Below are 12,839 nucleotides of genomic sequence, written 5' to 3'. Positions count from 1 at the left end.
TAAGAGAATGCCTTTACCAGAGCACAGATTCCTAGTGGAAATGACAGACACAGCCTCCATTTCCTTCCCAGGAAGCCAGCTGTGAAAGAAGTTTTTGTCATAGGATGCTGTGCCCAGAGTTCAAATTTCCTCAGAGGATACAGAGATTCCAATACAGGGCTCTCAGCTGGAAAGCACCTCTACTCAGGGAGGCCCAACCGTGAGAGTAGAGAATGCTCTGTCTAGCTTTTGATCCCCTCAAAGGCATGAAGCCTCCCTTGGGGCAAATCTGGTAGACAAACAGAATTGAGAGGAAGCCCAAAGGGCAGGGCCTCCTTCCATGGAAGCGCTGCAAGGGGTTCTGATTCCCATGGTGCATGGCCAGATGCACCCTCCGCTTCCCGCAGAGGAGGCCGTGCCACTGTTCACAGACACCATCACATGGACGGAGCCCAGCAGGCACTTTTGCCAAAAGATGCCAGGCAAGTGGAACAGATAACTTCCTAAGGGGGCACAGAGCCACCCCAAGATCGTCTCAGTTGTCCTGACGTCTGGTTATGAGTATTCCTCTGTTTCTGGTCATGAAGATTTCTTCTGTGAACGGTCAACCCAGGGTTTAAATGCTCTAGGATAATTTCAGATGCTTGTATCTATAAATACTTCCCTGAGGAATGTCCAGAAGGCTCCTCTTCTTGGAGCCATCGATGAGGCCCGTTGATGATCAAACCTCTGCGTCTACAGCCAGGGAGAGAGGGTCTTCTCCGAGGTCAGCCCTCCGACTATTCAGCCATTCACCTCTGCTTGAGGGCCCCTCCCTCTTCCCATCTCTGTTGATGATGCCATAGCCACACAGAATGGCCTAGTTCTGTGTGTGGCCTTACTACCCACATATATAGCCATGTGTGCTTTGCTTCTGGATTGTAGGGCTTGCTGTAGCTATCAAAACCCTCAGCCCCAAAGCACAAGAAACCGCCCTTTCTCTATCCATTGCAGAAGCTTAGCTGCTTCTTGTTTTCCTCCTCCAGAAGCCAGAGAACTTCATGGTTGACACAACCCTACATAGGACCCTCGCATCCCACTGTGCTGTGTACACACCATTCATTTACTAGAGAAGACAGACTCCTTGTGGTGATTCTGGACAGAAGGAAACTTAGTTCAGAGAGTGCCTGTTCTTGTGTGCCAAATCCCTCAGAGGAGACCAGGCATGGCCATGGGTTCCCTCAGCATGCAAGGCCCAGTGTGCACATCTCCAGTAAGGACACTAGGCACGGCACGGCAGTTTCTCAGTCTATGTCCTCAGGACACTCAACTTAGTTTGTGAAGTTCCCCCAGTCCTCACAGTGAACGCCAAGACTCGCATGTACATTCCTTCAGGAAACCCCAAAGGTGGTGTCCGTTATGATGCCTGTCAGGAACACCAGGAAGCACTCCCTTCTGGGGCCCAGAGCGTGCCTGCCAGCACACCGCATTCCTCCAGAGAGGATAAGCCTGACACGTGCAGTCCACAAGCACTCCTGACAAAGAGTGAAGATTTCCAGATGATCGCTTGTTCAAGAGATGGCACAGCTGGGAGGGCCTGCCACAGAGGACACTCTGCCCTGAATTTGAGTTCCCTCAGGTGCACATGCTCTCTCAGATGAAGCCTGTCAGGAGAACAGAGTCCCCCTCAAGAGACACTTGTCTCTGTAGTAGTAATGCTCCTCATATACACATGGTAGGAGCCCAAGGGCACCTTGTTGGATCTCCTCCCATAAAAGCCAAATTTTTCATGCCAGGGGTCCATGACCTCCCAAATGAGAACAATGATGTCTCTCTTAATGTAGTTATTTTGAATCTCATTGCTAACCAGAATTTAACTAAACACTCATGTGCTGCAATTTTCTTCAATTGCATAACAGAATGAACTTTATCCAGAGGGATCTTGAAAAACAATAACACCTTGCTGGAGAAGAACCTCAACCATATATTCTAAAACAATTTTTTATAACATAACACAGTGCAATTAGTTCTACAATAACAGACATAACCCCACTGGTAGAACTGTAACAGAACTACATGCTAAGTGGATATATTTGACCAAGTTCATAACTTGCTCATCTGTGTAGAATTGCCCAATTATCAATTAGCCAAAGCATCTTGAGAGAGGAACTCCGCAGTGCTGCAAACTTTGTATAGTGCTATGTGGAGAGGGCAAGCAGAAAGTGTCTTGATCCACAGAGGGCTTATTTACCAGGTGGCAGCTGAGCCCAAAGGTGGAGCTAGCTTCCAAAACTAATATTAATTCCTGAGATGACTTTATCGTTTCACAGAATTTTGAAAAGATGCTTGAAGGAAATTGTGTATTGTGACAAATTCAGTGTTTTCACATGGATTAGTCAGGACTTCACAGAAGAAAGACACACCCACCAGCACTTCTCCTAGAGATCAGAATTTGGACAGATGTCCTCAAGAATGTTGCTCTAATGTATTTTCAGTCAGAGAATGCCTGAGCTTCTAAACATGGATAATCAGCCATGTGCCCACCACATGGTGTTCCAGAGTTGTTGATCTTGGAGTGTAAAGCTATCACTGGCTCCCAGCACAGACACACCAAGTAGGACCATTGTTTCCATTGGAGTCTTTAATGTGGGTTCAAAACACTGGTGTTGTCCTCCCCACTTTCCAGGGTCTGCGGCACTGTAAGAAGGGAAGGTTTATCTAAGGAATTTTGCACAAACTTTCCTGGGAATCAGCATCCCACTGTGTTTGCATCTTCACCCACACATTTATCTCTTGGCAGCGTTGCACAGCCTGTGAGAACGATAACAGAGAAGAGGTTCTTGACTCAAGGAATTTAAGGTAAGAACTCCATGAGACTCACCAATTATTTCCACATGAGATGACTCGTTTTTCTAAATATTTAAATGGAAGCATCTCATATTAAGATACAGAGCTATAATCTACATCAGAGCTGTGGAATTGCTTCTCAGATGTGTTAATGGAGCTGCTGTCCTTTATTAGGAAGCTCACCAGATCAGTATGGTGGTGAATGTGGTGCAGTTCCATGACACGAAATGGACTTGAAATGAAATTATAGAGCACTCAGCATACAGTTACTCACGTAATTGGAAATACTGCCTAAAACGTACAGCCTCTGTCTTCTGTACAAGTATGTAACCTCCTCTGAAGGAAAGACAGTATTTACCCACCAAGTTCCCTCCCCAAACAGTCCATTTCTTTTTTCATTTGGTACCACTTGAATTTCAGGCCCTGGAGAGAGCAGAGCCAGATTCCATGACAGAATGTCAAGCAACCCTTTTCAAGGCCAACTCCAATAGAGCTCTCATTCCCCATGTAAAATCTGCTGAGTCTCTCTGTCACTGTCTGTGTCTGCCGTGGCCTTCTGTAGTCCCCAGGATGGCTGACTAAGCTCTCCTTAGAGCAGTGTAGTGTAGACGTGGTCTAGTCCTCGTCTCTGAAGGCTGCGTTGCTTCCCTGGGGTGGGCCTTGTGAGCTTATTGAACCACATGCTTAGGTTTATCCCAGCTAGCGTCCGTGCCTCAGTGCCAGTGTCCTCTTTCACATCACGTGCTACAGAATGCCACACAGAAGAACTTAAGGGAGGGATGATTTATTTTGGCTCACCGTTCATGGGACACAACCTACCATGGTAGGCCAGGCTCACAGTTGTGGCATGAGAATTCTAAGGTCGCCTCGTGGACACAGGGGTGTGAAGGCACTAGAACCGACAACTGGCTATATAACCCTCAAGCCCAGTGCCCAGTGCTTTAATTTACTCTAGCCAGACAGCAGCTCCTGTATAGCCTCCAAATCAGAGCGCCAGCAAGGATCAAGGATCAAATCCATAAGCTTGTGGGGAGAACTTCACACTAAAAACAGGATGGGTTTTAACTTCAGGATACAGAAAAGGACACCATGCTCCAGGGTGGGAAGAGTTCCTGACATCCATGTGAAAGTCTTTCTAGGAAACTACAGATGGCACGCATCTGAGTAGGAAGCAGGAGGGAGGAAACTGGATGAGAAGCATCCGGAGAAAGGCAGGCAAGCATTCTAAGGACCGAGACCAAGAGAAAGGACTTGCTTCTAATGAGTGGAGAACCTACAACAGAGCTGCGGGGGAAAAAAATCATTAAATGAGCTCAGGTGCAGTGGCTCCACTAGACTGAGAATGTTTAAAACTCCTACAGAACAGATTCATACATAGATCAAAGACTGTGATAAAATGGGCAGGTCCTGGTTTGATCTCTTTCAGCCACTCCAGGGCATGAAGGTGAGAAAATCCAATTGAACACTTTCATACGTATGTCAAACATTTTGTTAAGACTTAAGTGTGTTCTTATAGATATGTGCATGCTAATAAGTGTATACAATGTGCCTAAAACTTTTAACTCTCAGTATTTTGTAGTATTGTATTAAATTTACTTGAAATTTGATTTTACGTGTTTCTGGATCTTATATAATTTTTACAAATAATGAATAGAGGACACATCATGAGAGAGCAAATCCTAACTGATGTTGTGAAAGCGATGAGGAGGATGTTGGGAAGGTATTGCACACCTCTGGGTGACCTGCCTTGGGTGACTCACTAGGACCCTTCAGGGTGTTTGTCTCCGTGTGTTCAGTGGAAGCAGCAATGAATGTCTTCCCAGGGTTAGTATGAATAATCACCCATCACGCACACAAGGATTTTTAAGAATATTCCACACACTGGCTTATTGTGCGTTTTCATAATTTTGTCTTTGCTGCTGCTTCAGGTATCTACCCTGGTTTGTAGTCATTTCTTTTGATTTTTAGCAATGCGGAAGGTTTGTATTGAACTTTCCCACCAGTCCTTTTCTGTTCTAGGCCACAAGGACCTAGCAAAATCTACAGCAAAGTAAGAGGCATGAACTGAGGGAGACACAATCACTGTCCTGTAACTCTCTGACTTTTACTCTATGAGCTCAGCTGATGAAAGTCCTCTGCCTCGGCCTGTTACCCATGACCCCCTAACACTTTACAGTTCCCTGATAATTCTGGAGCAGAACCACTATTCTTGGCTTTTGAAAGCATACGTTATTTAGGAGAACACCTCTCAAAGCGGTTAAAACTTGGTTTGAAAAGTATCTGAGCACGTGAGGGGTGGCTGGCCGTGATGTTGGATATTGCAGGCTGGCTGCAAGCACTCAGGGAGCCATCACGCTGGTTTGCTGAGCTTCACAGACTGAACTGCTCTGGGACACTCTTACCAGGTATATCGTGGCTGCACACTACAGTTGCACTAGATGCCTACCCATAGGAGGGCCACAGGTGCCCCTTTCGCCTTATGCAAACACCTTTGCTGCCCTCCTGCAGAAAATGAGAAGGGGAGCATGAGGCCCCAGCCACACTTCAGGAGATATTGGCAGCTGATAGCTACTAAGGGAGGGGGAATAAGTTTACTTCAGCGATGTGGAGGGTGGTAGGTTTGGCATGCACCAGTCATTGGCACTCTGGAGAACTAATTGAACTCGGGGTGAAAGGAGGAGGAGGTGGAGCAAGAAGGTGATGTAAAGAAATTAATAAAGTTCAAAAGGGAATCTGGGATGAGGAGATGGGGCATGAACAAAGGACTGATTACAAACAACAAAACAAATTTTCAAAGGAACCTCATGTGCAGCTTAAGGTCCTAGGGTCTGGGCAGAGCGATGGAAGTGTAGCCTCATCAGTGGCCCAGAGCATGAGCTAACCTACCCTCTGTGCTGGTGGATAATCACTGTTGTCCCCCTGGGGACAATGTCTAGGAACAAGAGACCATAACTTCTTATTGCCCCCCTCTGCTTTTTGGGTGTCAGAAGCCTTTATTCACTTCCCTTATCCATGGCCGCCACCATGGACACCCTCTTGATTCACTAGTCACTTATAGTCAGTAAGCTGTAGTCGTTTAAGGTGTCTTCCCCCTTGCTGACTATTCAGCAAGGTGACCTCTATAGGTCACCATGGCGCTGTCAGGTCCACCAGGTGCTGACACCTTCCTATGCAGCTCCGTCAAGTCTCCCCTGAGGCTCGAGAAGGTAGCCCATCCTCACGGCAAAGCCTGGTTTTCCACTGCTAAGGGAAAAGCTCATTCGAAAGCATCCGTGGCCTTAGGAATTCTCACCCTACCTTAGGCTACCTTGGGAACAAGAACTGTAGCTAGTTCTGTGCTTTCTTCCTCTGATTGGTCTCACATAACCCAAGCTGTCCTTCAAGTCCCTATGTACCTGAGGATGGACTGGAACTCCTGTTCTTCCTGTCTCCATAGACCACTTGCTAGGACTACAGTCATGTGATCAGGTCTACTAACAAAGGCTACTTCACAAACAATTTTAATTACTGATCCAAGCATGGCTGTATTCTCCTGTAGTTCAGGGGCATGAGAGGTACAGCAGGGAATCCATATATCCAGCCCACCCTGATCTATGTTGTGAGTTTTAGGGTAACTAAGGCTTATATATCCAGAGCCATTCTCTTAAAGGTAATGCTACCTACTAAACCAGTGTTTTCATTTCATTCTTTACATTCTCTGATCTTACATTTCATTTTCAAAATATTTTTGTTTTATAATAGATATAATGTATTTTAGTCTCTTTTATCCCCATTTTCTTCTCTTTCATTCACCCTTTCCCATTGAAAATTCTTCTTAATAGTTCCTACTTATACTTCATGTCTTGTTTTGGGTATGGCCTGCTGAGTTTAATGTGTCTCTTGCTAGAGTCCCGCAGGAGGCTGTTTACTGGTATAGAGGCTAAGGTCCTTAGGAAGTGATGCTTCCTTTCTAAACTGCTAACTGCCACTAGTTAGAGAGGGGTTGCGCCTCGTGAGCACTCTTCATGATGATCATTTACTCATGGCTTGTTTTATTTTTACCTTGCATTTTCATGTCTAGGAGTACTAGACATTGGTGTCAGGGATGGGGTGCAGCTAGGTGATATGGGATGTTCCTAGGATGTCTGAGGGCCCAGCATGCACACAAAATCACAGACAGCAGTTACTTTGAAAAGTAACTTATTTCAAAAGATATTATAAAACATAAACCGAAGTGTACATACTTATAATATGATTACAATCAACTATACTTGAAAATCTTCTGAGGCATTTGAAATTATGAGGGTCTTTAGACTCCGGTTTAGTTCACATTAGCTTAGGTAGTTGGTTCACAAGCATCTGGGGCATGTGAGCAATGCAGATATGAAAAAAAAAATGATTCTTTTATGGGCTCACTGGAGAAAAATATTACAAACAGTGTGGTGGAAATCATAAGAGTGCCATTTCTTCTTCAATTTTCCTTTCCCAATGTGAACCCTTAGTGTGTTTCAATATACCTTAGCAGACTCAGAATGCTTTATATTTAATATTTTTGTCCACTTTTAATTGATACACTTGCTTAAAAAAACATATACTTTTAAAGACTCATAATAACTTAGAAGGGGAGACAAAATAGACAGCAGAAGTGGATGAGGAAAGGAAAGTGGGCAGAAGGTAGAAATGGGGAGAAAAACAAGGGTGTGGACCAGATGTGGGGAGAATGGGGGTGAGAGGTGAGAGGGCTGGGAACAAGAAGGGAAACTGAGGGGGCTATCTCCTTGAGGCCTGTGATAAAGTAGGCTCCTGGGAGATACGGGTGTGACTTTAGCTGAGACTCTTAACAGGGGGAACATGAAGATTGAAATGACCACCTCCTAGCCAGGGAGGATTAGTAGAGAAAGGGAACACGATCCATTCACAAACCCTTTGATCCAAAAATTACCCTGCCTACAAGAAGTGCAGAGGTAAAGAAGGAAAGTAGATCGATGGAAAGTTCAGCCAATAATTAGCCCAACGTGAAACCCACCCCACCGTAGAGAGCCTCCCCTGACACTGTGGTGATGCTCTGCTCTGCTTGCAGACGGGAGCCTAACTTGATGGTTGTCTGGGAGGTTCCACCCAGCAGTGGATCTAAACAGATGCTATGACTTGCAGCCAAGCATGGGGAGGAGCTTCCGGAATTCAGTGGAAATGTTGGGGAAAAGATGAAAGGATCTGGAGGGGACAGGAACCCCACAAGAAAACCAAGAGAGACAACTAACTCAGACCCATGGGAGCTTACAGAGCCTGAGACATCAGCTAAGGAACTTGTATGGTCCGGAACTAGGTCTCCTGCTTATAAGCCGCTGATGTGCGGCTTGGCCTTTATGTGGGGCACCTAGCAGTGGAGGCAGTGCTGTTTCTAACATGGACTCTGTTTCATGCTTTTGGATCACTGCCCCCTGGCAGAGCTGCCTTGTTTGGCCTCAGGAGATGAGGATATGCTAAGTCCTGATGTGACTTACTGTACTGTGAGGGTTGTATGTGTGCTAGGGGGCTCCCTTCTTCTGGGTGGAAAAGAAGAGGACAAGGTAGAAGGAACAGGAGGGGGGAATGGGAGGAGATGAGGGATAGGAGCACCTTTGGGCTGTAAAGCAAATAAACTGGAAAAAAAAAGACTCATAATAACAATGACTTTTAAAAAATGAAGCAAGACTGGATTGAAGGCTTTCATCATAACAAGGCTGACGTGACATCAAGAGACAGAAACAGAAGAGCACAGCCTGAGTGCTGCTTGTGAGAGCAGAATTCCTTAACAAAATTACACATTTGATAATACTCCCCACTTTTAGGAAGTATCTTTTGCTATAATAAATGTGAATTCTGCCTTGAAGATCTAGTATTTCTTCCCAGAAATAAAAATTAAGATATTTATTCTGACACCAGTAGGAGATTACGTTCTTGAACTCATCAAATGAACTACTGGTACCTTTTCCTTCCTCAAAAGCATGATACTGTAGTGTTTTGAAATTAAATTTCATGGAGATTGAAATGGGGCCACATGCATACCAAGCACTCTGCCAGTGAGCTGTGTCCTGTTCTTTAAGTCACATGGCAGAACTTCAAGGGATTTTCGTTTGTACTTGATTTGTATTTATCAAGATCCTAAATAGCAACTTGGAACAGCTGGAGAAGCATTTCTAGAAGCTGCATTCTGTCACAATCACGCAGTCTTCTCTCCTTTCTTCCATTGGACCCTGAAGAAGCACATAAAGTGAAGCAGTAACCATGGAATCAGACATTGCCATGTGATTGATCCAGAACTGCAGAATCTTTGTTTTAGATACAGAACAATCATAGTGGATATATACTGCCATGTGTAATGTCTAGTGACAAGTTTCACTGGCTCCTGTGTCTGTCTCCTACAGACAGAGTGAAATATCCCCATAGGCTCAGGCATTTGAACACTTGGACCCCAGTTGATGATGCTGTTTACGGGAGGTTGTGAAAACTTTGGGATTGGGGACTCATTGGAGGAAATACGGCAGTTAAGGGTTTATAGTTTGATCCCACTTCCAGGTCACTATCCCTGCTTTCTAATGAGGTTGAAGATGTGGCTTATTAGCTTTGTACTCTGGCCACCCAATACCTTGCCACCTCTGCCATTATGGACACTCTCTGGAAACATAAACAAAAAATGCTCTTCCATCACTCATTTTAGTCATGGTGAAATAGATGATGTTGGCCCCTTTATTTTGTGTAAAACAGGGACTTGTAAACCTTGGGCAGTGGGAACGGTTTTGAGGGCGAATGTGCCTCGCTGGGGCTAGGGGCACCAGGTTACAGCCCAGCCCTAGCATAAGAGGGGGAAATCAGTACTTAATTCTCCTATGGGTGGGGGGAAAAACTCCAGTAGTCCACGTATGATTAAAGGTCATTGGTTGAAAGTCAAGACATCAAGCCATCTTCTTAGCATAGGGTGGGTGTTTCCAGGAATCCCCAGGTGCTTGCTGAGTTTCCTCAGGAAAGGGCTGGGCTTGGAATCTTTCTGAGAAAGGGAGTCCACCATCTTATAATGAGCTCAGAGGCTATCTTTAACCTTAATAGCAGAGTCCCACAAATGGACAAGTACCCCATATGCATAGAAGGCTGGATGGACACACAAAGTGAACATACATTTAATGGATCATTCCATAGGTTATTACGAAGCACATTCTGACACATATTTTAATATAGATGAAAACATTAAGTGAGGAAAGCCAGCCTGGAAAAGGATACTTAGTCCACAAAGACAAGAACACCAAAACATAGAGAATACCTGGCTGAGAGCTGTAGGCTTGGAAGGCAGTAACTAGCTGATACAGGGTTTCAGTGTTCCATATTTCATGTTTAGCTCTTTGATCCATTTAGAGGTTTGTGTGTGTACACAAGGTGATAGACATAGGTTTAATTTTATTCTTTTGAATGTGGACATCCAACTTTACCAGCACTATTTGTTGAAGGTGCTTCTTTTTTCTAGTTTATGGTTTTGGCATCTTTATCAAATAGTAAGTGGCTACAATTATATGTACATATGTTCAACCTCATATTCTTTCCACTCTTCTACATGTCTATTTTTGTATTAGTACCATATTGTTTTTATAACTATAGCACTGTAATATATCAAGATTTGGAATGGTAATCCTCCAGCATGATTCTTTTTGCTCAGGATTGTTTTGGCTATCCAGAGTCTTTTTTGGTTCCATATACATTTTAGGATTCTTTTTCTATTTCTGTCACAGATGAGATGGGGATTTTTACTGAGGTGGCAATCAAATCTGTACAGAGCTTTTGGTAAAATGGTCATTTCACAACATTCTATCAATCCATGAAGATGAGATGTTTTTCTATTTTCTGGTGTCTTTATCTATTTCTTTCTTCAGAGGTTTAAAGTCTTCATTGCAGAGGTCCTTCACTTGGTGGTTAGGTTTAATTCCTAGGTTATTTTATTTTCTTTGAGAATTTTGTGAAATTTTAAAAATTTTATTTCAAGCATTTATGTTTCCCTGCATGTAGGTCAGTTGCCCACAAAGACCAGCAGTGAGCGCTAGGCTCACAAGATCTGGAGTTACTGACGACTGTGAGCCTTCATGTGGTGGTGGGAATTGAACTTCAGTCCTCTGGAGCAAAGCAGTCTCCCAACTTCGGAGCCATCTCTCCAACCCAGAGAACCTATGACCTCTTAGACATTTATACTCGATGACTTCCTGTTTTGTAAATATTCAGAATATACAAATACTACTTTTAAATAACAGCATGAAAATATGGGAAAATAACTGAAAATAAAAATAAGAAAAATGAGATAAAGACAGATTAAACTTACAGAAGACAGAAATATAGAAACTTGGCTGATCAACTGATTAAAACTTCACGGTTGTGGAGAATTTGTAATGTCACAAGTCCTGAGACAGAATATATTAGGCTATCTGTAGCCCTCTTAATAGTGATTTATCACTCTTCTCTGCAGTATGTAAACATTTTTGTAACCATTAAGTACATTCTTTGTAATGTGCAAATTTTCTCTGTGCCTGCCTACCTGATGACTCCACCAATGTATTTGAAAAATATGTTGTTTTATGACTTGATTTTTCTATTTAATAAAAAATCTTAAAACTGCTATCTCATTGGAGCATGAAATTTGGGTCGAGCAGAATCCTGTGTTGCTGGATCATGAGTCACAATCATAATTGTCTCCAGAATAAATGATTGCTTATCCTCTTTAGGGCAAGAATTGTGTTTAAGGTGACATAAGCCTCACAAACACAGTTTGAAGTAGATAAATGATGTTGATAACTGGCTTGAGGCCTGTCAAAAGAAGAAAAATATCAGCAGAGGGGCTGAAATGGTAGTAAATGGGTAGTACATATTTGTAACATCAGGGCTGGGATGGCTGTGGTTAAGGAGACAGGATGATCTCTGTAGCTCTCTCGACAGCCAGTTCTAGTCATCTGGAGAGCTTTGGGCTTAATGAAAGACTTTAGCTCAGAAGACAAGGTGGGGAGTAACAGTGGGACATAGCCAGCACCAGCCTCTGTCTACCAAGCGCACGCACACATATGTACAAACATTACAAACAACCACTCCCCACCCCCACAAACACCCAGGAAACAAAGGAAGCAAGAACAAGAGAAAAGACTGAATACAGTTAAAAATTACTAAGACTAATAGTATAGTAACAAATATAATTGAAAACAGACCAGTATAATTATGATAGATATAATTAACCTTTATTTTAGTTTAAAAGTTACTAAATAACCAAATGAAGAAAAGCTTCAATCTTTGAGAAATAAAGGTTGCAAAACAAAACATTTAGAATCTAATAATTGCTTTTTATAATGTTTCCAAAAAAACCTATTAGGTACCCAAGATCCCAGGAAAACGTCACTTACCTTTCTTATTCTTTATTTTTAAAAGAACTTTAAATTTAAACAAATTTTGATTGTAACTTCCTAACCAACTTTAAGTTTTTTTCTCACAAAAAAACCCAAGAAACAACCAAACAAAAATCCAATATAAGCCCAAACCAAGAAAACAATAAAAGAACACCCAAACAGGAAAAAATTCATCAAGCTGTGACCAAATAAAAGCACCCGAAACTGTGGAGTCTCTTACATGTTGGTCAGACACTCCTAACACCAGGCCTGCTCCGGAGTAATTGATATAACCTGGCTTACTCTATTGGAGAAAAAAACTGTTTTCCTTTCCTAGAAAATAATGAAGGGAAGAAAATCAAGAGAGTAAGGTGTCAGCCACAGGAGAGTATCGAGCTTGCTTTCTCATTTTGGTGAAAGTCATTTCAATTTTGCCAGTATCTAGTGAAAAAAATAAACACATTATATATATATCTCCAATAAATCTCATTAGATTTAAGATTGGTGTGTGCATGGCATTTTTATCTAAATCCTAACACTTGTCCGTTTCTTCTGAAAAAAGAAAAGGAAAATCTGCAAATAAATTTAATTTCTAGTATAAAACATACTTTGATAAAATTAGTCTTAATGAACTCAGTGGCCTGCTCTTTTATTACCTCCCCCTGA

This window comes from Meriones unguiculatus, chromosome 7 (genome assembly GCF_030254825.1).
Source record: "Meriones unguiculatus strain TT.TT164.6M chromosome 7, Bangor_MerUng_6.1, whole genome shotgun sequence".
NCBI lineage: Eukaryota > Metazoa > Chordata > Mammalia > Rodentia > Muridae > Meriones > Meriones unguiculatus.
Note: the sequence above shows the minus strand (reverse complement) of the source record.